Source organism: Choloepus didactylus, chromosome 19, assembly GCF_015220235.1.
Source record: "Choloepus didactylus isolate mChoDid1 chromosome 19, mChoDid1.pri, whole genome shotgun sequence".
NCBI classification, from domain to species: Eukaryota; Metazoa; Chordata; class Mammalia; order Pilosa; family Megalonychidae; genus Choloepus; species Choloepus didactylus.
Window position 1 is genome coordinate 362,188 of NC_051325.1, and position 26,088 is coordinate 388,275.

A 26,088-nucleotide genomic window follows, 5' to 3' on the forward strand; every position below is an offset into this window, starting at 1 on the left:
TTTTCCATAAATGTACTATTTTTATTCAATTTTATTGGGATATATTCACATACTATACAATCATACAAAGTGTACAATTATTGTTCACAGTACCATCATATAGTTATTCATTCATCACAATTTTTGAACATTTTTATTACTCCAAAATAAATAAAAATAATAAAAATAAAAGTAAAAAAGAACACCTAAGTCATCCCATAACCCCTTACCCCCTATTGTCCATTTAGTTTTTTGTCTCCATTTTTCTAATCATCTGTCCATACACTGGATAAAGGGACTGTGAGCCACAAGGTTCTACAATCACACAGCCATATCATGTAAGTTATATAGTCATAAAATCATCTTCAAGAATCAAGGCTACTGGTTGCAGTTCAACAGTTTCAGGTATTTCCTTCTAGTTGATCCAATACACTAAAAAAGTAAAAAGGGATACATATATATCTACTCCAGAATGAACTCTTATCTCCATTTGAAATCTCTCAGGCACTAAAACTTTATTTTGTTTCATTTCTCTTCCCACTTTTGGCCAAGAAAACTTTGTCAATGCTATCGTGCTTGGTCCAGGCTCATCCCTGGGAGTCATTTCCCACATTGCCTGGGAGATTACATCCCTGGAAGTCATGTTCCCCATAAGGGGGAGGGCAGGGTGTTTACCTGCACAGTTTGCTTAGAATAAAAGGCCACATTTGAGTAATGAAAGAGGTTCTCTAAGGGTGACTCAGGCACAATTACTTTCTGTAAGGGTATATTTTTAACACTAGTTACCACTGATGAAAGAATACTAAAATATTACCATTATCTTTTGTTCATAATTTACATTAGGTGTGTCTGCCCCATATACAACCCTATTATTAACACCTTATATTTGCATCATATTTATTATAACCCATGAAGAATATTCTCATGATTGTAATATTAACTATAGACTATCATCTATAATACGGTTCACTGTGTTGTACAGTCCTATATTTTATCTCTTAATTTTTATTCTAGTAACATATATGACCCTTTAAAGCACATTCACCTGTATAGTTCGGTGCTGTTAATTATACTCACAATAACGTACTACCAGCCACCCCATCCATTTCCAAACATTTACATTTGTAATTCTGTACATTAAGCATCATCTCCCCAATTCTCTAACCCCAATCTATCTCCTGGTCACCTATTCTAGATTATAAATCTAAGAGTTTGCTTTAATAATAAGCCCATATCAGTGAGATCATTACATTGTCCTTTTGTTTCTGGCTTATTTTACTTAACACAATGTCCTCAAGGATCATCCATGGTGTCGTATCCATGAGGATTTCATTCCTTCATATGGCTGAATAATATTCCATTTTCTATATTCTGGATATTAAACATTTATTGTATATGTGGTTCCAAAAATGTTCTGCCATTGAGTAGGTTTCCTTTTCACTTTCTTGACAAAGACCTTTGAAACACATTTTTTTTTTTTTTAATTTTGAGGAGGTCATATTTATCTATTTTTTCTTTCATTGATCATACTTTGGGTGTAAAGTCTAAGAAACCATTTCCTATCACAAGGTTGAAGGTGCTTCCTTATATATTCTTCAAGTAGTTTTATAGTCATGTTTCTAATATTTAGGTATTTGATCTACTTTGTGTTAATTTTTGTATAGGGTGTGTGAGAGGGATCCTCTTTCATTCTTTTGGTTGTGGATATCCAGTTTTTCCAGCACCCTTCATTGAGGAGACTGTTCTTTCCCAGTTGAGTGGACTTGGGAGCCTTGTCAAAAATCAATTGACCAGGAGAGATGATGTCATCAACATGGCAAGATAAACAGGTACTGAGAACCACTCCTCAGGGATTCAGTGAAAAAATCAGAATTCTCACTTGTTCATAACTCTGGAGGAAGTTATAGACAAGAGAAGGATACCAAAATGCTGAATTGAAGAAAGAGAAAAATATCAGGTAGGAAACTTGCATCCCAGACTGGGTGGAAAAAGAAAACCCCTTAATCTCACAGAAATGCCCAGAGGCAGCAGCTTGGTCCCTCCCACCTCCCACTTGGGACACAGACTACAAAATCTCTCACAGCACTGAGACGGATCTCCACATATATCCAGACACAGAGAATCAGGCCCACAGGGACCCACAGTAGGACTTAAACCATGTAGGAGGGTAGATTACAAAAGGGCAGCAAGGAAGATTCCAAAATGGAAGATTAGGGAGGGAATGACAAAATCATCCCTAAAACCACCAAGTAGCCAGGTAGAAACTACCCAAATCAACCTTTTGGGATTCAGGGGAGAGGGGAGGACATTTAAAAGCCCAGGTCAGTGAGTGACATACAAGCTGGAAAAAGCAGACAGAGACTGTGTTTTCAGGCATAGGTCCTGGTGCCCATCCCCCACCCTTTAGGTAAACAATAGCAGGAGGCCTGTTCCTTGCCTGAGGGTTGGCTGCAGATTGGAGAAGCTTGGAGAACCCTCCATCACAAGTAAAGTGGGGGACACAGCTCCACTTGAATGAGATTTGGGCAGCAAAATGAAGGCACTGCAACCCCACAGTTTCAGCCCTGCCCAGCCAAACACTCTCTGGGATCCAGGGGGTAAAGAGCTTCGGAGGATGATTAAGTCACAAAACAGCACCATCTGCTGGGCAGACCAGGAAGTTCAGGGGAACTGCAGGGCATTTCGGAGTCTCTGTCCCATTAGAGCTGGTCTACATCTCCTGCATTGATAACTGGCCCCATTTTGACTGCAAAATATGGATGACCCAACTGTCAAAGCACTGCCCTAAAACAAGTCCAGGTCTTGCTGGATGGCAAAAAGCAGAGCATTCTTGGGTCAGCTGCTGGCTGGGGAAGTTGAACCTCTCAGTTCCACAGTCGAAGGTCTTTCCACATGTGAACCTGGGAATCATCAGACACCCTCTGCTCACAAGCAGGGTCTCAGCTAAGGTGCAGAGTGTCCAATACCTGCCCCAAGAGTCAGTGGCTCCCAGCTGCATGGATACATGCAGCCTTGACTGTGTTTATACTTGGTCTGGTCCCTGCCCAGTAGGCTGCATAGGCAGGGAGAGGCAGAGTTGGAGGAAGAGGCAGCCCAAGAGTACCATCTTCTGGGAAGATAGGGATAGTGCAGTCAGGCAAACTGCTTTTCTGCCAATCCTCTAACAGATTCCTGAAAAGGGTTGCACCTACTGTGTAAAGCCTTGGTCCTGGTAAGAATTACTGACAAACCAAGTGGCAAAGGAGATCTTCAACACAAACCCAAGCAACTATAAAAATCTTAGATGAGCAATGGAAATCAACTTTCAAAATAATCTAATCAAGATAATCAAGTGCCAAGAAACCAGAAAAAAAAAAAACAAAAACATAAAGCACATGAATCATCAAAAAGATATGACCAAGCCAAATTATCAAATTAAAAGATGGAGGAGAAACAGAATTTGGAGCAATTCATCAAAGATATTCAAGAAAACCTCGTAAATATCTTCAATAAGTTGGCTAAAGATATAAAGGATATCAACACTAGAAGAGCATAAAGAAGTATTAGAAAGAATAAATAGAAAAATAGAAGATCTTATGGAAATAAAAGATACTATAGATCAAATTAAAATACATTAGAGACACCCAACAGCAGATTTGAAGAGGCAGAAGTAAGTACTAGCAAACTGACACAGCAAATGAATTTGAATGCACAAAAGTGCAAATGGTTTAAAAGTTGGAAAGTTTTAATTGGATCTCAAGGGATTGATCTACAACATGAAGCACACGTGTATAAGAATCATTGGTGTCCCAGAATGAAATGAGAAAAGGGCTAGGAAGTTTATTTGAGGAGATTTGGGGGAAATGTCCCAAACCTTATAAAAGGCAGAAAGATGCAAATCAAAGAAATCCAACAAACTCCAAATAGAAAAAATACAAATAGACCCACTCCAAGACACATATTAATCAGACTGTCAAATGCTGAAAAGAAGAGAATTGTGAAATCAGCAAGAGAAAAGTGATTTACCATATAATAGGGAAACCATGTAAGACTAAGTCCTGATTACTCTATGGGTACCGTGGAAGTCAGAAGGCAGTGTTATGATATATATAAGATTCTGAAAGAGAAAAATTGTCAGCCAAGAATTCTTTATTCAAGAAATTACTTGCAAAAGTTAGGGAGAGTTCAAAATTTTCATAGACAAAGAAACGCTGAGAGAAATTGTTAATAAGAGACCAGCTCTGTAAAATACAAAAGGCATTTCTGGTAACTGAAAAAAAAGACAGGAGAAAAAAATTATAAGAGGACACTATGAACAACTGTATGCCAACAAGTTAGATAATGTAGAAGAAATGGACAATTTCCTGGAAACCCATGAACAACCCAGCCTGACCAGAGAAGAAATAGAAGACATCAACCAATCAATCACAAGCAAAGAGATCCAATCAGTCATCAAAAAGCTTCCCACAAATGAATGCCCAGGGCCAGATGGCTTCACAGGCAAATTCTTCCAAATTTTCCAAAAAGAACTGACACCAATCTTACTTAAACTCTTTCAAAACATTGAAGAAACTGGAACACTACCTAACACATTCTATGAAGCTAACATCACTCTAACACCACAACCAGGTAAAGATGCTACAGGGAAGGAAAACTGCAGGCCAATCTTCCTAATGATTATAGATGCAAAAATCCTCAACAAAATACTTGAAAATCAAATCCAAAGACACATTAAAAAAATCATACACTGTGACCAAGTGGGATTCATTCCAGGCATGCAAGGCTGGTTCAAAATAAGAAAATCAATCAATGTTGTAAAACACATTAACAAATCAAAAGGGAAAAATCAAATCATCTCAATAGATGATGAAACAACATTCAACAAAATCTGACATCTCTTCTTGATAAAAACACTTCAAAAGGTAGGAATTGAAGGAAACTTCCTCAATATGATAAAGAGCATATATGAAAAACCCACAGCCAGAATAATACTCAATGTTGAGAGACTGAAAGCCTTCCCTCTAAGATCAGGAATGAGACAAGGCTGTTATTCAACATTGTGGTAGAAGTTGTAGCCAGGGAAATCTGGAAGGCAAAGAAATAGAAGGCATCCAAATTGGAAAGAAAGAAGCTGTCATTATTTGCAGATGATATGATCTTACATCTGGAAAACCCTGAGAAATTGACACCACAGCTACCAGAGCTAATAAACAAATTTAGCAAAGTAGCAGGATGCAAGATTAATGCACATAAGTCAGTAATGTTCCTATACACTAGAAATGACCAAACTGAAGAGACATTCAAGAAAAAGATACCATTTTCAATAGCAAATAAAAAAGTCAAGTACCAAGAAATAGACTTAAACAAAGATGTAAAAGACTTATACAAAGAAAACTACGTAACTCTACTAAAAGAAATAGGAAGGGACCTAAAAAGATGGAAAAATATTCCATGTTCATGGACAGGAAGGCTAAATGTCATTAAGATGTCAATTCTACCCAAAGTCTTCTACAGATTCAATGCAATCCCTATCAGAATTCCAACAACCTACTTCATGGACTTGGAAAAGCTAGCTATCAAATTTATTTGGAAAGGGAAGGTGACTTGAATTGCTAAAAATTTTCTAAAAAAGAAAAGCAAAGTGGGTAGGCTTATACTCCATGACTTTGAAGCTTATCATAAAGCTACTTTGGTCAAAAGAGCATGGTACTGATACAAGGATAGACATATTGATCAAAGGAATTGAATTGAGAATTCAAAGATAGACCTCCAGATCTATGGCTGACTGATCTTTGAAAAGGTCCCCAAAGCCACTGAACTGGGACATAATAAAACCACTGAACTGGGACATAACAGTCTTTTCAACAAATGTGGCTGGGAGAGTTGGATATCCATATCCAAAAGAATGAAAGTGGACCCCTATCTCACACCCTACAGGAAAATTAACTCAAAGTGGGTTAAAAACCTTAACATAAGGGACAGTACCATAAAACTCCTAGAAGATAATGTAGGAAAAATCTTCAAGACCTTGTATTAGGCAGTCACTTCCTAGACCTTACATCCAAAGCACAACAACAACAAAATAGATAAATGGGGACTCTTCAAACTTAGAAGTTTCTGTCCCTCAAAAGAATTTGTCAAAAAGGTGAAGAGGCAGCCAATCCAATGGGAAAAATATTTGGAAGCCATGTTTCTGACAAAAGACTGATATCTTGCATATATAAAGAAATCCTACAACTCAACAACAATAGTACAGACAGCCCAATTATAAAATGGGCAAATGATATGAAAAGACAGTTCTCTGAAGAGGAAATACAAATGACCAAATAACACATGAAAAATGTTCATCTTCACTAGCTATTAGGAGATGCAAATTAAGACCACAATGAGATACCATCTCACACCAATTAGAATGGCTGCCATTAAACAAAGTCATAACTACAAATGCTGGAGAAGATGTAGAGAAATTGGAACTCTTATTCAGTGTTTGTGGGACTGTATAACAGTTCAGCCACTCTGGAAGACATTCTGGTGGTTCCTTAGAAATCTAGATATAGAGTTACCCTTTGATCCAACAATTGCACTTCTCATTATATACCCAGAAGATCTGAAAGCAGTGACACAAACAGATATCTGCACACTAATGTTCATAACAGCATTATTCACAACTGCTAAGAGATGGAAACAACCCAAATATCCTTCAACAAATGAGTGGATAAATAAAATGTGGTATATACACATGATGGACTACTATGTGGCAGTAAGAAAGATGTCATGAAATATATGACAACATGGATCAACCTTGAAGACATAATGCTGAGTGAAATAAAGCAAAAAAAGAGATATATTATGTTACCACTAATGTGAACACTGAAAAATGTAAAATAAATGGTTTATAATGTAGAATGTAGGGGACCTAGTGATAGACAGAAATTAGAGTAGTAGGAATGATAATCTAATAAGAACAGATAAATTATTGTGGGCAAATTTAACATTCTGGGAATGCTCAGGAATGACTATGGTTTGTTAATTTCTGGGAGATATGGTAGGAACAAGTTCACAGAAATGTAGTTATCTTAGGTTATCTGTTTTTCTTATTCCTTTCCTGGGTTATAGTCTGTAGATTTTCTTGGGGTAGAATAGGAACAGATTGTTTTTTCTTATTCCTTTGTTTTGGTTTTATTTGAAATATTTTTATTGTCTTTTTTTAATTTTTTTTGATAAAGTTAATTAAAAAGGCAATGAAAAAATATGCAGAGCACCGCTGAGGTGCTGGGTGAAAATGCAGAGGTGTTGGGCTTCCTCACCTGCATGGTTGCTGATGTTCTCACAAACTATCATGGGACTTGCCTTTAAGAAGCCTGTTACTGAAAAGAAGAGGCTATGCCTGCTTATAATTGTGCCTAAGTGTCTCCCCCTGAATCCAGCTTTTTATCGCTCAGATGTTGCCCTCTCCCTCTAGCTAAGCCAACTTGGCAGATGAAATCACTGCCTGCTCCCCATATGGGATCTGACACCCAGGGTTGTAAATCTCCCTGGCAACACAGAATATGACTCCTGGAGAGGAACCTGGACACAACATTATGGGATGGAGAACATCTTCTTGACCAAAAGGGGGATACAAAATGAAATGAAATAAAGTTTCAGTAGCTGAGAGATTCCAAATGGAGTTGAGATGTCACTCTGGTGGGCACTCTTATGCACTATATAGATAACTCTTTTTAGATTTTAATGAATTGGAATTGCTAGTAGTAAATATCTGAAACTATCAAACTACAACCCAGTAGCCTTGAAACTTGAAGATGATTGTAAAACAATGTAGCTTAAAAAGGGTGACAATGTGATTGTGAAAGCCTTGTGGATTGCACTCACCTTTATCCAGTGTATGGAAAGATAAGTAGTAAAAAGGGGGAAAAAAACTAAAAGAAAAATAGGGTGGGAGGGGGGATGATTTGGGTGTTTTTTTAATTTTTATTTTTTATTCTTTTTTTTCACTCTTTCTGCTACAAGGAAAATGTTAAAAATTAGATCAGGGTGATGAGTGAACAACTATATGATGGTAATGTGATCAACTGATTCCATACTTTGGATGATTGCATGGTGTTTGAATAAATCTTAAAAAAAATAAAATAAAATAAAAGACAGGAGAGAGAATTGAAGAGCTTTAGGATATCTTAAAGGATAAAAAGAGGGAGAAATATCTGGCAAATAAAATCCAAAGATAAGGTGGCTGAGAAAGAACTGCCTTTACAGTAATAACTTTGAAGGTTAATGGGTTAACCTCCCCAATAAAGATACACATTGACATTAAAGTATTAACAATATGATCTATCTAGATGCTGTTTACAAGAGAATCATCTTAAACCTAAGGATACCAATTGGTGGAGAGTGAAAGGATGGTAAAAAATATTCCATGCAAGTTTTAGCCAAAGGAAACATGGAATAGCTAAATGAATATCAGAAAAAAATAGACTATAAATTCAAAGATGTCATAAGAGACAAGAAGTGACACTATATATTAAAAAAAAAAACAGTTCACTGAAAATAAATATCAATCATAAATATTTAGGTACCCAATCAAGGAACTCCAAAGTAAATGAGGCAAGCATTGGCAAAACTGTAGGGAGCAATAGATGCTTCCAAAATAAGAGTAGGGAACTTCAAAACAACATCTTGACTATGGATATAACAACCAGGGGATCAATAAAGAAATAGAGAACCTAAACAATGTTATAAATAAATTAGACCTAACAAACATATACAGATCATTGCACCCCAAAACACCAGGGTATACATTCTTCAAAACTGGTCATGAAACAATCTCCAGAATACATCATATGCTGGGGCACAAAACAGGTTTTAATAATTTTTAAAAGATTGAAATTATTCAAAGCACTTTCTCTGACCATAATGGATTGAAGCTGAAAATCAATAACCACCAAAGATCTGGAACTCTCACAAATATATAGAGGTTAAAAACACAGTCAAACAACCAGTGGGTCAAAGAAGAAACTGTCAGAAAATTCAGTAAGTACCTGGAGATAAATGAAAATGAGAATAGAACGTGTCAAAACCTATGGGAAACAGTGAAGGTGGTGCTGAGTGGGAAATATACAATGCTAAATGCCCACATTAAAAGGAAGAAAGAGTTAAAACCAAAGACCTAACTGAACAACTAAAGAAAATAGAGAAAGATCAGGAAACTAACTCTAAAGCAAGTACAAGAAAAGATGTAACAAAGATTAAAACAGAAATCAATGAATTTGAAAAAAAAAAACTATTAAAGAAAAACCAATAAAACCAAGCCATTAGCTAGACTGACAAAGTCAAAAGAGAGAGAAGATGCAAAGAAACAAAATCAGAAATGAAAGGGGTCTCATTACCATGGACTCCAAAGAAATAGAAAAAGATCATAAGAGTATACTATGAACAACTGTACACTAACAAACTAGACAACTTAGATGAAATGGACAATTTCCTAGAAACATATGAACAACCTATACTGACTTGAGAAGACCAAAACAAACCAATCACAAAGAGATTCAATCAGTCATCAAAGCCCTTCTTACAAAGAAAAGCCCAGGGCTAGATGGCTTCACAGGGGAATTTTACCAAACATTCCAAAAAGAACTACCACCATTACTGATCAAACTCTTCCAAACAATTGAGGAGAAAGGAACCCTACCTAATTCACTCTATGAAGTAATCTTCACTCTCATGCCAAAACCTGATAAAGGTAGTACAAGGAAGGAAAATGATAGGCCAATCTCCCTGATGAATATAGATGCAAAAATACTCAAGAAAATACTTGCATATCAAAGGAATGACACAATTAAAGAATTATACACCACGACCAAGGAAGGTTTATTCCAGGCATGCAACGGTAGTTCAACATAAGAAAGTGAATCAATGTAATACAACACAGTAACAAATTGAAAGGGAAAAATCTCATGATCATCTTGATTGATGCTGAAAAGGCATTTGACAAAATTCAGCATCCTTCACTGATAAGAACAATTCAAAAGGTAGGATTTGATGGAACATTCCTCAATATGATAAAGGGCATACAAATGAAAAATCCACAGCCAGCACTATTATTCAATGTTGTGCTAGAAATTATAGCTAGAGCAAGTAGGCAAAAAAAGAAATAAAAGGCATTTAAGTTGGAAAGGAAGAAGTAAAACTCATTGTTTGCAAATGACATGATCTTATATTTGGAAAATCCTGAGAAATCTATGTCAAAACTACATCAGCTAATAAACAAATTCAGCAAAGTAGCAGGATACAAGAATAATGTGCAAAAATCAGTAATGTTTCTATACACTACTAATGACCTAACCAAAGAGACAATTAAGAAAAAATTCCATTCACAGTACCAACTAAAACAATCAAGTGTCTAGGAATAAACTTAAAGGATATAGAGGAACTCTATACAGACACATTGCTTAAACAAATCAAAGTAGACCTAAAGAGGTGGAAAATCATTCCATGTTCATTAATACTCAGACTAAAGATCATTAAAATGTCAATTCTAACCAAATTGATCTACAGATTCAACAAAATACCAATAAAAATTCCAACTACATTCTTTGTAGATGTGGAAAAGCTACTTGTCAAATTTATTTGTAAGGGAAAGGGACTTGAATAGGCAAAACATCCTAAAAAGAATGAAATGGGAGGATTTACACTTCTTGACTTTAAAGCTTATTATAAAAGCCATTGTTGTAAAAACAGCAGGTAAATGGCACAAAGATAGACATATTGATCAATTGAATCAAATAGAGAATTTGGAAATAGGCCCTCAGATTTATGGTCAATTGATTTTTTTAAATTAAATTCAGTTTTATTGAGACATATTCACATACCATACAATCATCCCTGATGTACAATCAACTGTTCACAGTAACATCATATAGTTATGCATTCATCACCCCAATCTATTTTTGGACATTTTCCTTACACCAGAAAGAATAAGAATAAAAAATGAAAGTGAAAAAGAACACCCAAATCTCCCCCATACCACCCTAATTTTCTTTTAGTTTTTTCCCAATTTTTCTACTCATCCATCCATACAGTGGATAAAGGGAGTGTGATCCACAAGATTTTCACAATCACACTGTCACCCATTGAAAGCTACATTGTTATACAATCATCTTGAAGAGTCAAGGCTACTGGTTTGGTGTTTGATAGTTTCAGGTGTTTACTTCTAGCTATTCCAATACACCAAAACCTAAAAAGAGTTATTTATATAGTGTGTAAGAATGTCCACCAGAGTAACCTCTCAACTCCATTTGAAATCTCTTTGCCACTGAAATTTTATTTTGTTTCATTTTACATCCTCCTTTTTGTCAAGAAGATGTTCTCCATCCCATGATGCTGGGTCCAGATTCATCCCCAGAAGTCATATCTTGCTTTTCCAGGGAGATTAAACACCTGGGAGTCAGGTCTCACATAGCAGGGAGGGCAGTGAATTCACCTGCTGAGTTGGTTTAGCTAGAGAGAGAGGGCCACATCTGAGCAACAAAGAGGCACTCAGGAGGAGACTCTTATGCACAATTATAAGCAGGTTTAGCCTATTTTTTGCAATAGTGAGCTTCATAAGGGCAAGCCCCAAGATAGAGGGCTTGGCATACCAAACCATCAGTCCTCAATGTTTATGAGAACATTACCAAAGGTCCAGGTGAGGAAGTCCAACCCTTCTGCATTTTCCCCTAGCTTCTCAGTAAGGCCCTGCATATATATTTTTATTCTCTGCCCAGATTACTTTGGGATGTGTTGCTATTTCACTCTAACCCATACAAACCTACCATATCTGACTTCCTGTTCAAAGTTCCATGTAATCATGGTGTTTGAACAAACTGACTGTAGAAGTTACATTCTTTAGAAAATATAGATCCTGCACCAAATAAACATCTCTTCCCTTGTTCTCACAGGGAAGCTGAAGTTTTAAAACACAGTCAGTTTCAACCTTTACCCTTTGGCCCAATTTTCTCTAGTCTTAACCAGATCTGCTTCATTCATATCTCTAATTGAATTCTGGGCTCTTTTTCAGCTTTTTTTAACAGTTGCTGTAAGCACTAATACTGACATTCATATCTGCTGAGCTCTAGCTCTGAGTTTCAGGTGTCACACAGATACCCAATATTCCAGACCAATCAGGTTATATAGAAAGGGATCAGCATCTCAGAGTTTGGAGATAGCCATTACAATTCAGAAACAGATTTAACTGCTGTAAGAGCTTATAATCTAGGGACCATTACAATTATCATTCACCTGATAGGCTGTACTCTAAGATTCAATTCTGAGTTTACACATTGTAGTTAGTCCATATGGGTGAGGCATTATGGTGTTTGCCTCTGTTTCTGGCTTACTTCACTCAAAATGCTGTCTACAGGATCCATTCACCTCATTGTGTGTCTCACAGCTTCACTCCTTGTAGTTGCTCAATATTCCATTGTAAGCATACACCACAGTTCACCATTCTGTTCTCCAGTCAGTGTACCCTTAGGCCACCTCCACCCATTGCAAATCATGAATACTACTTTCATAAACACCAGTGTTAAAACGTCCATTCATTTTTCTGCCTTCAGATCTTCCAAGTACATACCCTATAATGAAGTTACAGGACCTTATGGCCCCCACATACTTAGCTTCCTGTGGAACCACCACATTGACCTCCAGAAGAGATTACAATTTTTTGCAACAAGATTTTCCTTGACTGAAGAGTAGTCTTACAGAATTTAGTCCAATGGAGTTCACTATATCCAGGGGACACTGAGCCATTGAAGATGCTGTCCAGCATCAGATGTGTATCAAAATATGGATTTATTGATTTGTAATGAGAAGTATTACTCAAGAAAGAATGGGGCTCTTGTGTAGCACACTTTCTTCCCAGGTTTGAAAACTTAATTAAGATAACCAGAAAACATGGACTAGACCAAAAGGAAGTGTTGACTTCAGGGTGTGTTTTTCTCAAATTGTGATTAGGTTATAAGTCACCTTTTTTCCTCTATAGTGGTGTTTTCCAAACTATGAGTATAGTCCATTAAAAGAGTTGTAAAATCAAGTTAGTGAGTTACAACTGAAGTTTTGAAAAATCAAATACAACAGAATAGAAAAATAAATAGTATATCACGCCCAGTAAATTTGTTTGCTTTATGAAACTTTTGTCTCATTTCCATATTGCCATGTATGTGTGGGTGACCATGTAAAATGTAAATGTATTTCTTGTTGCTTAATATCAGGGATATAATTATCATGTTATACTCAGACTTGGAAACTCTGAAGTATACCATTTACCTCAAGAATGAGAGAGAAGAGGAGGGGAGAAGAAAACAAAGGTGCTGAGCAGGAAAAACATGCCAGGCACTAAATCTTTGCCTCACACCTCCTGGGCAGGGGTTCTAGCAGCAAGCACTGTTCTAGTTGAAGAAAATAGTGAGTGTTCAAATGCAAGCTATTCTTATTACAGTCTTTGGGCTTAAAGCAGTGGCTCATTTAACTCTTCCCAACCCAGTGTTGAATAACTTGCCAAAGACCACCCAACTAGCACAGGGAGAGTCTACGGTAACTTCAGAACAGTGTTCTTTTTCCTCAGGATATGTTGGTGGTTGCCCCTAAAGTGGCTCTGTTTTGGCCTTGAGTGTAAGCAGCAATAGGTCATCTGCCTCACATCTCTCCTCTGTGGCCATTTCCTTGGGAACATGAACATTCTAATTATCTTTCTGCCCCCTCAACTCAGTTTTATCCATCTTCAGGTTGTCTACTCACCATTAAGTTTTAAATTTCTCCCTTAGCTCACAGACATTCAATTCTGTATAAAGAACTCTGACACTGACTTAATCACTCCCATATCCCACTGGATCTTTTTTCTCTTCTTTGAAACCTTCAAGCTCTACAGTACCATCCACATCACTGGTATGACTGGTCTTCTTTGCTGTCCTCATCTTGGTTGGTAACTTAATTACAACTTCTTAATTCTTTTTTTAAATTAAATTCCATTTTATTGAGATATATTCACATACTATACAATCATCCATGGTGTACAATCAACTGTTCACAGTACCATGATATAGTTATGCTGTCATGACCCCAATCTATTTTTTGACCACTTTCCTTACACCAGAAAGAATCAGAATAAGAATAAGAAATAAAAGTAAAAAAGAAAACCACCAAATCATCCCCCCATCCCACCCTATTTTTCATTCAGTCTTTGTCCCCATTCTTCCACTCATCCATCCATACACTGGATAAAGAGCTGTGATCCACAAGGTTTTCACAATCACACTGTCACCCCTTGCAAGCTAAACTGTTATACAATTGTCTTCAAGAGTCAAGGCTACTGGGTTGGAGTCTGATAATTTCAGGTATTTACTTCTAGCTATTCCAATACATTAAAACCTAAAAAGTTTTACCTATATAGTGCATAAAATGTCCACCAGAGTGACCCCTTGACTCCATTTGAAATCTCTCAGCCACTGAAGCTTTATTTCATTTCATTTTGTATCCCCCTTTTGGTCAAGAAGATGTTCTCTGTCCCACAATGCCAGGTTCAGATTCAACCCAGGGAGTCACATCCCACATTGCCAGGGAGATTTATACCCCTGGGAGTCAGGTCCCACATGGGGGGACGGCAGCAAGATCACCCACCGAGATGACTTAGCTAGAGAGAGAGGGCCACATCTGAGCAACAAAGAGGCACTCAGGGAGAGTCTCTTAGGCACAATTATAAGCATTTCCATATTAGGCTGTACTCTAAGATTCACTTCCGAGTTTACACATTGTAGTTAGTCCATATTGGTGAGGCATTGTAGTGTCTGCCTTGGTTTCTGGCTTACCTCACTCAAAATGCTGTCTACATGATCCATTCACTTTGTGGCCTGTCTCACAGCTTCACTCCTTCTAATAGTTGCACAGTGTTCCGTTGTATGCATACACCACAGCTCACCACTCCATTCCTCAGTCAGTGTACACTTAGGCCACCTCCACCCATTGCAAATCATGACCACCACCTCCACAAACACCAGTATGCAAATGTTTATTCATGTCTCTGCTCTCAGTTTTCCAGGTACACACGCATAATGAGGTTGCAGGACCTTATGGCCCCCACATACTTAGCTTCCAGTGGAACCACCACACTGACTCCCAGAAAGGCTATACCATTCTGCCTCCTCATTAACAATAAATGGGTACATGACTCTCATCATGTTTTCTCCAATACTTTTACCCATATTTATATTTTTCTATAATTTCATAGAGATATATTCACATACCATACAATTATCCACAGTGTACAATCAATTGTTCATGGTATCATCATATAGTTGTACATTTATCACCACGGTCAGCACTTGAACATATTGATTACTATGAAAAAGTGTTTTCTTGCTGAGTAGAAAAAAGACAATAAAAAGAAAAATAAAATGTCATACAATACAATAGTAAGGACAGAAAGCAAAACCTCTATCAAGAATCCCATATCCCTCAGTTATATCCCCCTCTCAATATATCTTTGCTATATTGCCTTTGTTACATTTAATGGAACCATATTACAATGATGCTGTTGACCATAGACTCTAGTTTGCTTTGATTATGTTTTTCCCACATACCATCCCTTTTTCAACACTCAGCATGGTTGATATTAATTTGTTCTCTCACATGTAAAAAGATTTTTTATATTTGTACATTTAGCAACAGTCATTGGCTACTCCAGTTTTTGCCAAGTAATACAGTTCCAGTTTTTATCATCTATCTTTACCTCTGTTGTCATACCCTATCCCACCTCTTTCAGCTTTACTCACAGACATCTTTGTTCAGTGTACTTACAATATTGTGTTACCATCATATAGTATTAAGCTATCTATTTCTGGATCTATACAATCAATAAATCCTGCTGAACATTCTGTAGTCCTTCAGCATCAAATGCCTGATCTCTACCCTCTTTATATCTCCTGGTAGCCTGTGTTATCAGCTTTTAACTCTTAGAGTTTGCTCATTAATGTTACTTCATATTAGTGAGACCTCACATTATTTGTCCTTTTGTTTCTGGCTAACTTCACTCAACATAATGTCCTCAAGGTTCATCCATGTTATTATATGTTCCATGTCTTTGTTGTATCTTAAAGCTGCATAATATTCCATCATATGCATATACCAGTTTGTTTATCCACTCATCTGTTGGTGAACATTTGGGCTGCTTCTATCTCTTGGCATTTGAGAATAATGCCTCAAAAAAGATCAGTTTACAAGTGTCATTAGTGTCTTAACTTTCAGTTCATTTAAGTATATGCCTAGCAATGGAATATCTGTGTCATATGGCAAATCTATACTTAGCTTCCTGAGGAACCTCCACACTGTCTTCCAGAGTGGTTGTGCCATTCTACATTCCCACCAACAATGGATAAGTGTGCCTTGTTCTCCACATCCTCTACAGCACTTGTAAATCTGTGTGTTTGGGTAATGGCCATTCTGGTAGATGCGAGATGATATCTCATTGTGGATTTGGTTTGCATTTCCCTAATAGTCAGTGAAGTTGAGCATTTTTTCATATGTTTTTGAGCCATTTGTATTTCCTCTTCAGAAAAGTGTCTGTCCATGTCTTTTGCCCATCTTTTAATTGGGTTTTTTGTTGTTGAGTTGTAGGTTCACTTGACATATTTGGGATATCAAAGCCTTATCTGATACGTGGTTGCCAAATATTGTCTCCCATTGTATAGGCTGCCTTTTTACTTTTGTAACAAAGTCCTTTGATGTACAAAAGTGTTAGATTTTGAGGAGATCCCATTTGTCTATTTGTTCTTTGGTTGCTCATGCTTTGGGTGTAAGATCTATGAAACCACCTCCTATCACAAGATCTTTAAGATATTGCCCTATGTTTTCTTCAAGAGTCTTATGGTCTTAGTGCTTATGTTTAGGTCTTTGATCCAATTAGAGTTAATTTTTGTATTAGGTGTGAGGTAGGAGTCTTTCATTCTTTTGGATATGGATATCCAGGTCTCTAAACACCATTTATTGAAGAGGCTTCTCTGTTCCAGTTGTTTGGCTTGACTGCCTTATCAAAGATCAATTGCCCATAGACGCAAGACTCTATTTCTGAAACTCAATTCAATTTCATTGGTTGCTATCTCTGTCCTTATGCCAGTACCATGCTGTTTTGAGCACTGTAGATTTGTAATATGTTTCAAAGTCAGGTACTGTGAGACCTCCTGCTTTGTTCCTCATTCTCAAGATATTTTGGCTATTCAGGGCACCTTGCCCTTCCAAATAAATTTGGTTATTGGTTTTTCTATTTCTGAAAAGCAAATTGTTGAGATTTTAATTCATATTGCACTGAATCTATAAATCAGTTTAGGTAGAGTTGACATCTTAATTATATTTAGTCTTCCAATCCATGAACATGGTATGTTCTTCTATTTTTTAAGGTCCTGTTTGATTTCTTTCAGCAGTTTCCTGTAGTTTTCTCTAAATATATCTTTGTGGCCTTCATTAAGTTTATTCCTAAATACTTGATTTTTTCATTGCTATTGTAAGTGGGTTTTTTAAATTTATTTCTCTTGTTGCACATTACTTGTGTATAAGAACACTACAAATTTTTGCATGTTGATCTTGTAGCCTGCCACTTTGCTGTATTGGTTGATCAGTTCTGATAGCTTAGCTGTTGATTTTTCTTCATTTTCTACACACAGAATCAGGTCATCTGCAAGCAGTGAGAGTTTTACTTCTTCCTCTCCAATTTGGATGCTTTTTATTTCTAGCTCTAGCTAGAACTTCCAGCACAATGTTGAATAAAAATTTTGACAGTGGGCATCCCTGCCTTGTTCCTGATCTTAGAGGGAAAGCTTTCAGTCTCTCCTCATTGAATATGATGTTAGCTGTGAGTTTTTCATATATTGCCTTTATCATATTGAGAAAATTCTCTTCTATTCCTATCCTTTGAAATGTTTTCATCAGGAAAGGATGTTGAATTTTGTCAAATGCCTTTTCTACATCAATTGAGATGATCATGTGGTTTTTAGCCTTGATTTATTGACAAGGTGCATTACATTAATTGATTTTTTTTTTCTTGAATCAGCCTTGTGTACTGGAATAAACCCCACTTGTCATGGTGTATAATTCTTTTAGTGTGCTGCTTGATTCAATTTTCAAGTATTTTGTTGAGAATTTTTGTATTTATATTCATTAAAAGGATTGGTCTATAGTTTTCTCTTTTTGTAGTATCTTTGCCTGATTTTCATATTAGGGTGATGTTAGTGTCATAGAATGACTTGGGTAGCTTTCCCTCCTCTTCAATTTTTTTGAAGAGTTTGAGCAGGATCGGCATTAATTCTTTCTTGAATGCTTGGTAGAATTCACATGTGAAGCCATCTAGTCCTGGGCTTTTGTTTTTTGGGAGCTTTTTGATGGCGGACTCAGTCACTTTGCTTGTGATTGGTTTCTTCAGGTCATCTATTTCTTCTCTGGTCAGTGTTGGTTGTTTATGCTTTTCTAGAAAGTTGTCCATTTCATGTAAGCTGTTCAGTTTATTAGCACATAGTTGCTCATAGTATCTTCCCATTATGTCCTTTATTTCTGTGGTGTCAGTAGTTATATTTCCTTTCCCATTTCTAATTTCATTTATTTTTATCTGCTCTCTCTCTCACTCTCTCTCTCTTTTTTTTTTTTTTTTTTGTTAGCCTAGCTGGGGTACAGCAATTTTGTTGATTTTCTGAAAGAAGCAGCTTCTGGTTTTGTTCATTCTCTCTATTGTTTTCCTGTTCTCAGTTTCTGTCATTTCTGCTCTAATCTTTATTATTTCTTTCCTTCTGTTTGCTTTGGGGTTAGTTTTCTGTTCTTTCTCAAGTTCCTCCAGGTGGACAGTTAATTCTTCAATTTTTGCTCTCTTCTCTTTTAATATAAGCATTTAGGGCAATAAATTTCCCTCTCAGCACCACCTTTGCTGCATCCCATAAGTTTTGATATGTTGTGTTTTCATTGTCATTTTCCTCTAGGTATTTACTAATTTCTCTTGTAATTTCTTCCTTTACCCACTGGTTTTCTAAGAATGTGTTGTTTAGTCTCCATATAGTTGTTAATTTTTCAATCTTTTGCCTATTTATTTCCAACTTCATTTTGTTATGATCTGAGATAGTGTTTTTTACAATATCAATATTTTTAAATTTGTTGAGTCTTCGTTTGTGAAACAGCATGTTGTCTATCCTAGAGAATATTCCATGAGCACTTGGGAAAAACATGTATCCTGTTGTGGTGTGTAGTGTTCTATAAATGTCTGTCAACTCTAGTTTATCATACAATTCAACATCTCAGTTTCTTTGTTTTTCCTGTGTGGATGTTTTATCCATTGATGAGAGGGGTGTATTGAAGTCTCCAACTATTACTGTGTGGTTATCTACACTGAAAGTTATCCTTTCAGTGTTCTCAGCATTTGCCTCATGATTATTGTGGAACTCTGGCTTGGTACATAAATATTTATGATTGCTTTGTTTTATTGATGAATTGACCCTTTTATCAATATATAGTGTCTGTCTTTGTCCCTTTAAATTGTTTTACTTTTGAAGCCTACTTTGTCTGATATTAATATAGCTACTCCCACTTTTTTCTGGTTGCTGATTACATGAAATATCTTTTTCCATCCTTTCATTTTCAGCCTATTTTTGTCATTGTGTCTAAAGTGAGTGTCTTGTAGACAGCATGTAAATGGGTCTTGTTTTCTAATCTATTCTGCCTGTCTGTGTCTTTTTATTGAGGAGTTTAATCCATTAAAATTTAGTGTTATTACTATAAGAGCAGTACTTTCTTCTATCATTTTGTCTTTTGGATTTTATTTGTCATGTCTTGTTTTTTCCTGTCTTTCTTTTTATGCTTCCTGATAACCTTCATATCTGCACTCTTCTCCAAACCTCTTTCTTTTGTCTTTTCCTATCAACCTGTAGCACTCCCTTTAGTATTTCTTGTAGCACCAGTCTCTGATTCACAAACTCTCTGAGTGTCTGTTTGTCTGAAAATATTTTAATTTCTTCCTCATTTTTGAAGGACAGTTTTGATGGATGTAGAAATTCTTGGTTGGCAGTTCGTCTCTTTCAGTATCTTAAATATATCGTACCACTGTCTTCTCATCTCCATGGTTTCTGTAGAGAAATCTGTACGTAGTCTTATTGAGCTTCCCTTGTTAGTGATGGATTGCTTTTCTCTTGCTGCTTTCAGAATTCTCTCTTTGTCTTTGACAATAGACAATCTGATCATTAATTGTCTTCGAGTATGTCTATTGGGGTCTATTCTGTTTGGGGTGTGCTGTACTTCTTGAATCTCTAGTTTTCTGTCTTTCATAAGAGTTGGGAAATTTTCAGTGATTATTTCTTCTATTATACTTTCTGCTCCTTTCCACCTCTCTTCTCCCTCTGGGACACCCATAACATGTATATTTGTGCATTTCATGTTTTCACTCAGCTTCCTAAGACCCTGCTCATATTTTTCCATTCTTTTCACAATCTGTTCTTTTGTGTTTGTGAATTCAGATGTCTGGTCTTCCAATTCACTGAAGCTTTCTTCTGCCTTTTGAAATCTATGCTGTACCCCTCCATTATCTTTTTCATCTCCTCCATTATGCCCTTCATTACCATAAGTGCTGCCATTTGTTATTTCAAGTTTATGAATTCTTATTTATGCTCATCCAGTGTCCTTCTTATATCCTTCATCTCTTTTGCTATGTCTTCCCTCAGTTCATTGACTTGATTTTTGAATTGATTTAAATTTGTTTGAACATCTCCAATTAGTTCTTCCTTTAGTTCAATGAATTGATTTGTCCATAATTGCTTCAAATCTTGTATTTCTGTTGAACTATTAGTTTGTTCCTTTGGCTGGTCCATATTCTCATGTTTCCTAGTATGGCTTATTATCTTAAGCTGTCTAGGCATCTGACTTTCTTGATTAGTTTATTCTGGGGCTTATTTTCACTCTTTTACCTGGGGTTTTCTTGTTGTTTGTCTTTGTTCCCTAATCTTTGGTGTTCAGTTCAGCTTATTCTAGACCTTTAACTTAGATTCTGTATAACTGATCAGAGTTTTTTACCTCCTGTTTTTCTGTTTCTTGTCCTGTCTCTATGTAGCCTTTTTGTGTGATGGTCTCCTCAGATATGGTCAACCCCAGTCAGATTTTCCCAGTCCAGAGAGGCCCAGATCTGAGGAGGAGGGTATGGACTTTCCTTGAGAATGAGACCCTCCTGTGAGGCCTTTAGTCTGTGCTTCTCCTACACTAACAGGTGGTGCTTGCCAGCCTGCAGTTCCCCCAGCAGTGTAAGGAGGCCTGAAGCCTTTAGTTCTCCTGGTGACCCTGACCCTGTTGGGGGTGTGGCTGACTGAAGCTGGTTTCTGAATTCCAGCCCCTGGCTTCTGAGTTCCCAAAGGAAGGCTTTCACTGGAGCTGGACCATAACCCCCCTTTCTTGGGAAGTTATGGTGTTCAGTGAATTTTCTCCACCACTAGTTGAATTGATTTATCTCTCAGAGCTATCTTAGCTCTGCTCTTGCTTGGGCCCAAATTGCAAGTCTTTGAGGCTTTCTGTAAGTGGCTTCCTAGAATATTTTTAAAAAGGAGAAAAATTAAAAGAAAGAAAAAAGTAAAAGAAGGGACTGTATGGACTATTTATAGTCCCTGTAGATCTAATGGGCTATTGAAATGCTAAAAGTCAAGGACACAAAAACTCTTCACAGGTGAAAGAACTAGCCCACTTGCAATGGTGTTAATTTTTAACTTCTTTATTCCTAAAAGCAGCTTTTCTAAATGTTCTCCTTAAACTCACTTCTGCCCCTCACTTCAAGTAGCTGTCCAATTGATTTTTGACAAAGCCCCCAAATCCACTGAACTGTGAGAGTAGTCTCTTCAATAAAGGGTCCTGGAATAACTAGATAACCATATTGAAAGGAATGAAAGTGGACTCCTACTGCACACCCTATACAAAAATTTACTCAAAGAAGGTCAAAGACTGGAATATAAGAGCCAGTACCATAAAACTCCTGGAAGAAAATATAGGGAAATTTCTTCAAGTCATAGTGATAGGAGGTAGCTTTTAGACCCTTATCATATTGAGAAAGTTTCCTTCTATTCCTATCCTTTGAAGCATTTTCATCAAGAAAGGATGTTGAATTTGTCAAATGCCTATCCTGAATCAATTGAGATGATCATGTGGTTCTTCTGTTTTGATTTATTGATGTGGTGCACTATATTAATTGATTTTCTTGTGTTGAATCAGCCTTGCATACCTGGAATAAATCCCATCTGGTCATGGTGTATAATTCTTTAATGTGCTGCTGGATTTGGTTTGGAAGTATTTTGATGAGGATTTTTGCATCTATATTCATTAAAGAGATTGGTCTATAATTTTCCTTTTTTGTAGCGTCTTAATCCGACTTTGGTACTAGGATGATGTTGGCTTCATAGAATCAATTAGGTAAGTTTCCCTTCTCTTCAAATTTTTGAAGAGTTTGAGCAGGATTTGTACTAATTCTTTCCTGAATGTTTGGTAGAATTCACATGTGCAGGCTTCTGGTCCTGGGCTTTTCTTCTTTGGGAGCTTTTTGATGACTCATTCAATCTCTTTACTTGTGATTGGTTTGGTGAGGTCATCTATTTCTTCTTGAGTCACTGTTGGTTGTTCATGCTTTTCTAAGAAGTTGTCCGTTTCTTCTAAGTTGTCTAACTTATTTGCATGTAGTTGCTGGTAGTATTCTCTATCGCCTTTATTTCATTGAGGTCAGTAATTAGGTCCCTTCTCCATTGCTGATTGTGTTTATTTGTATTCTCTCTCTCTCTCTCTCTCTCTCTCTCTCTCTCTCTCTCTCTCTCTCTCTCTCTCTCTCTCTCTCCCCTGGCCTAGCTAAGGATACATTGATTTTACTTATATTCTCAAAGAACCAACTTCTGGTTTTGTTGATTCTTTCTATTGTTTTCCTGTTCTCAGTTTCATTAATTTCAGCTGTAACCTTTGTTATTTCTTTCCTTCTGTTTATTTTGGGGTTAGTTTGCTGTTCTTTCTCTAGTTCCTCCACAAGAGCAGTTAATGCCTCAATTTTTTCTCTTTCTTCTCTTTCAATATAGGCATTTAAGGCAATAGATTTTCCTCTCAGCACCACCTTTGATGCATCCCATAAGTTTTGATATATTTTGATTCCATTTTCATTTGCCTCTAGGTATTGAGACATTTCTGTTGTAATTTCTTCCTTTACCCACAGGGTATCTACGATTGCATTATCTAGCCTCCATATGTTTGTGAATTTTCCAATCTACTGTCTTTTGATTTTCACTGCATTCCATTATCATCTCAGAAGGTGTTTTGTATAACATCAATTCTTTCAAATTTGTTGAGACTTGCTTTGTAACCCAACATGTGCTCTATCCTAGAGAATGATCCACGAGCACTTGAGATAAATGTGTATCCTGCTGTTGTGGGGTGTAGTGTTCTATAAATATCTATCAAGTCTAGATCATTTATCATACAATTCAACATCTCTGTTTTCGTATTGATTCTCTGTCTAGGTGTTCTATCCATTGGTAAGTATCCACCCATTATTGTAGAAGTATTTTCTTTTCCCTTTGGTGTTGACAGTGTTTGCCACAGGCATTTTGGGGCACTTTGACTTGGTACATAAATATTTATGATTGTTATGTTTTCTTGATGAACTCTTGGTTTTATTAATATATAGTGTCCTTCTTTTCTCTAACAGTTTTACATTTGAAGTCTAATTTGTCTGATATTAATATACCTAATATACCAGTTTTTTCTGGTTGTTGTTTGCATGGTATATCTTTTTCCAACCTTTTGCTTTCAGCCTATTTTTGTCCTTGTGTCTAAAATGAGTTTCTTGGAGACCGCATATAGATGGGTCTTGTTTTTTAATCCATTCTGCCAGTCTATGTCTTTTTATTGGGGAATTTAATACATAGACATTTAATGTTATTACTGTAATTGCAGTACTTTCTTCCAACATTTTGTCATTTGTATTTTATATGTTATATCTTATTCTCTCTCTCTCTCTCTTTTACCCTTACTGATAGCCTTATTTTCTATACGCTTCTCCAAGCCTCTCTCCCATATTTTCCTATTAGTCTTTAGCATTCCCTTTAGCATTTCTTGAAGCACTGGTCTGTTATTCACAAATGCTCTCAGTGTCTCTCTGTCTAAAAATATTTTGATCTCTCCCTCATTTTTGAAAGACAGTTTGGCCAGGTATAGATTTCTTGGTTAGGGATAATTTTTTAAATATATCTTACCACTGCCTTCTCACCTCCATGGTTTCTGCAGAGAAATCTGTATGTAGTTTTATTGAGCTTCATTTGTATGTGATGGATCACTTTGCCTTGCTGCTTTCAGAATTCTCTCTTTGTCTTTGACATTGAACAGTCTAATCAGTAACTGTTTTGGAGTAGGTCTATTGGGATCTATTCTGTTTGGGGTATGCTGCACATCTTGAATCTGTAATTTTATGTCTTTCATAAGAGTTGGGAAATTTTCAGTGATTATTTCTTCTATTATTCTTTCTGCCCCTTTTCCCTTCTCTTCTCCTTCTGGGACACCTGTAACACGTATATTCATGTACTTCATGTTGTCATTCAGTTCCCCTTTATGTGTAGGCTTTCAGATATTTTGTCTTCTAGTTCACTTATCTCTTCTTCTGCATCTTCAGATCTGGTGTTGCAAGTCTCCATTGTGTTTTTCATCTCTTCTATTAATCTTCACATTCCTACGAGTTCTGTCTTTTGCTTTTTCATACTTTTGAGTTCCTCCTTTTGTTCACCCAATGTCTTCTTTATATCTTTTATCTCTTTTGCCATATCTTCCCTCAGCTCATTGATTTGATTTTTGAATTGATTTAGATCTCTATGGTCATTAATTAGTTGTTTCATTTCCTGTATCTCCATTGAAGAATGAGTTTGTTCCTTTGACTGGTCCATGTTTTCATGTTTACTAGTGTGGCTTGCTATGTTAACCTGTCTAGGCATCTGGTTTCTTGATTAATTTATTCTGGAGCTCCTTTTCACTCTTTTACCTAGGATTTTCTTGTTGGTTGGCTTTGTTCTCTATCTGTTCTTTGGCATTCATTTCAACTTATTCTAGGCCTCTACCATAACTTCTGTTTAGTTGATATGGTTTTTGTCTCTTGTTTTTCTGGTTCTTGCTCTACCTCCATATAATCTTTTTGTGAGACAGTCTCCTCAGATATGATCAACCCCAATCAGATTTTCCCAGTCCAGAAAGGCCCAAATCTCAGGAGGAAGGTATTGAGTTTCCCTGAGAATAAGAATCTGCACATTTTCAGACCCTCCTGTGAAGCCTCTATACTCTACTTTTCCTATCCTGTCCAGCACGTTGCTTTTGTCAGCCTGCAGCTCCACAGCAGTGCAAAGAAGTGTCCCAGTTACCTTTACTTCTCCACAGACCTTGTCCCTGTCAGGGGCATGGCTGACTCAAGCTACTTTCTGTTTTCTAGCCCCTGGGCACTGCATTCTCTGAAGGAGAACCAGCCTCCTGAGCTGGGCCCCACCCTCCCTTTTGGGGGGGGGGAAGTTATGCCCTTTTGGGAATTTTCTCCCCCACTAGACTCATTGCTTTGTCTCTCAGAGCTATCTTAGATCTGCTCTTGCTTGGGTCCAGGGGCAAATTTTAAATCTTTGAGGCTTTCTGTAATGGGCTACTTAGAATAGTTATTTAAAAAGAAGAAAAAAGAAAAAGAAAGTCCTTTCCCCAACCCCCAAGTTTTGTGAGTACCAGTGTAGACTATTTAAAGATAAGCCCTTTAGGCTGTTATCTCTTTCTACTGAATAGATACTCTGAAACAACTTTAAGCCACCCTTTCAGGGTGCCAGGTTGTGACAGGAGCTCTAATGCGTTATTAAAATGCAAAAAGATGAAGAGTTGGAGAGCAATCCAAGAGGAAAAATGAAACCAGAAAAACTAGCTTTCCAGAGTAGGACCTCAGCTTCCCAGATTTCATATATGCCTCTTTCTGTTGGAGCCCAGTCATTTTCCCTTATTCTGAACACCCTCAACTCTAAAAGTCTCTGCTTTTGTTTTGCTGTTTTTTCTAGCCCTGTCTCCTCTCTGCTGAGCTGATTGCTCCCAGATTCTCTCATGTCTGTCTCT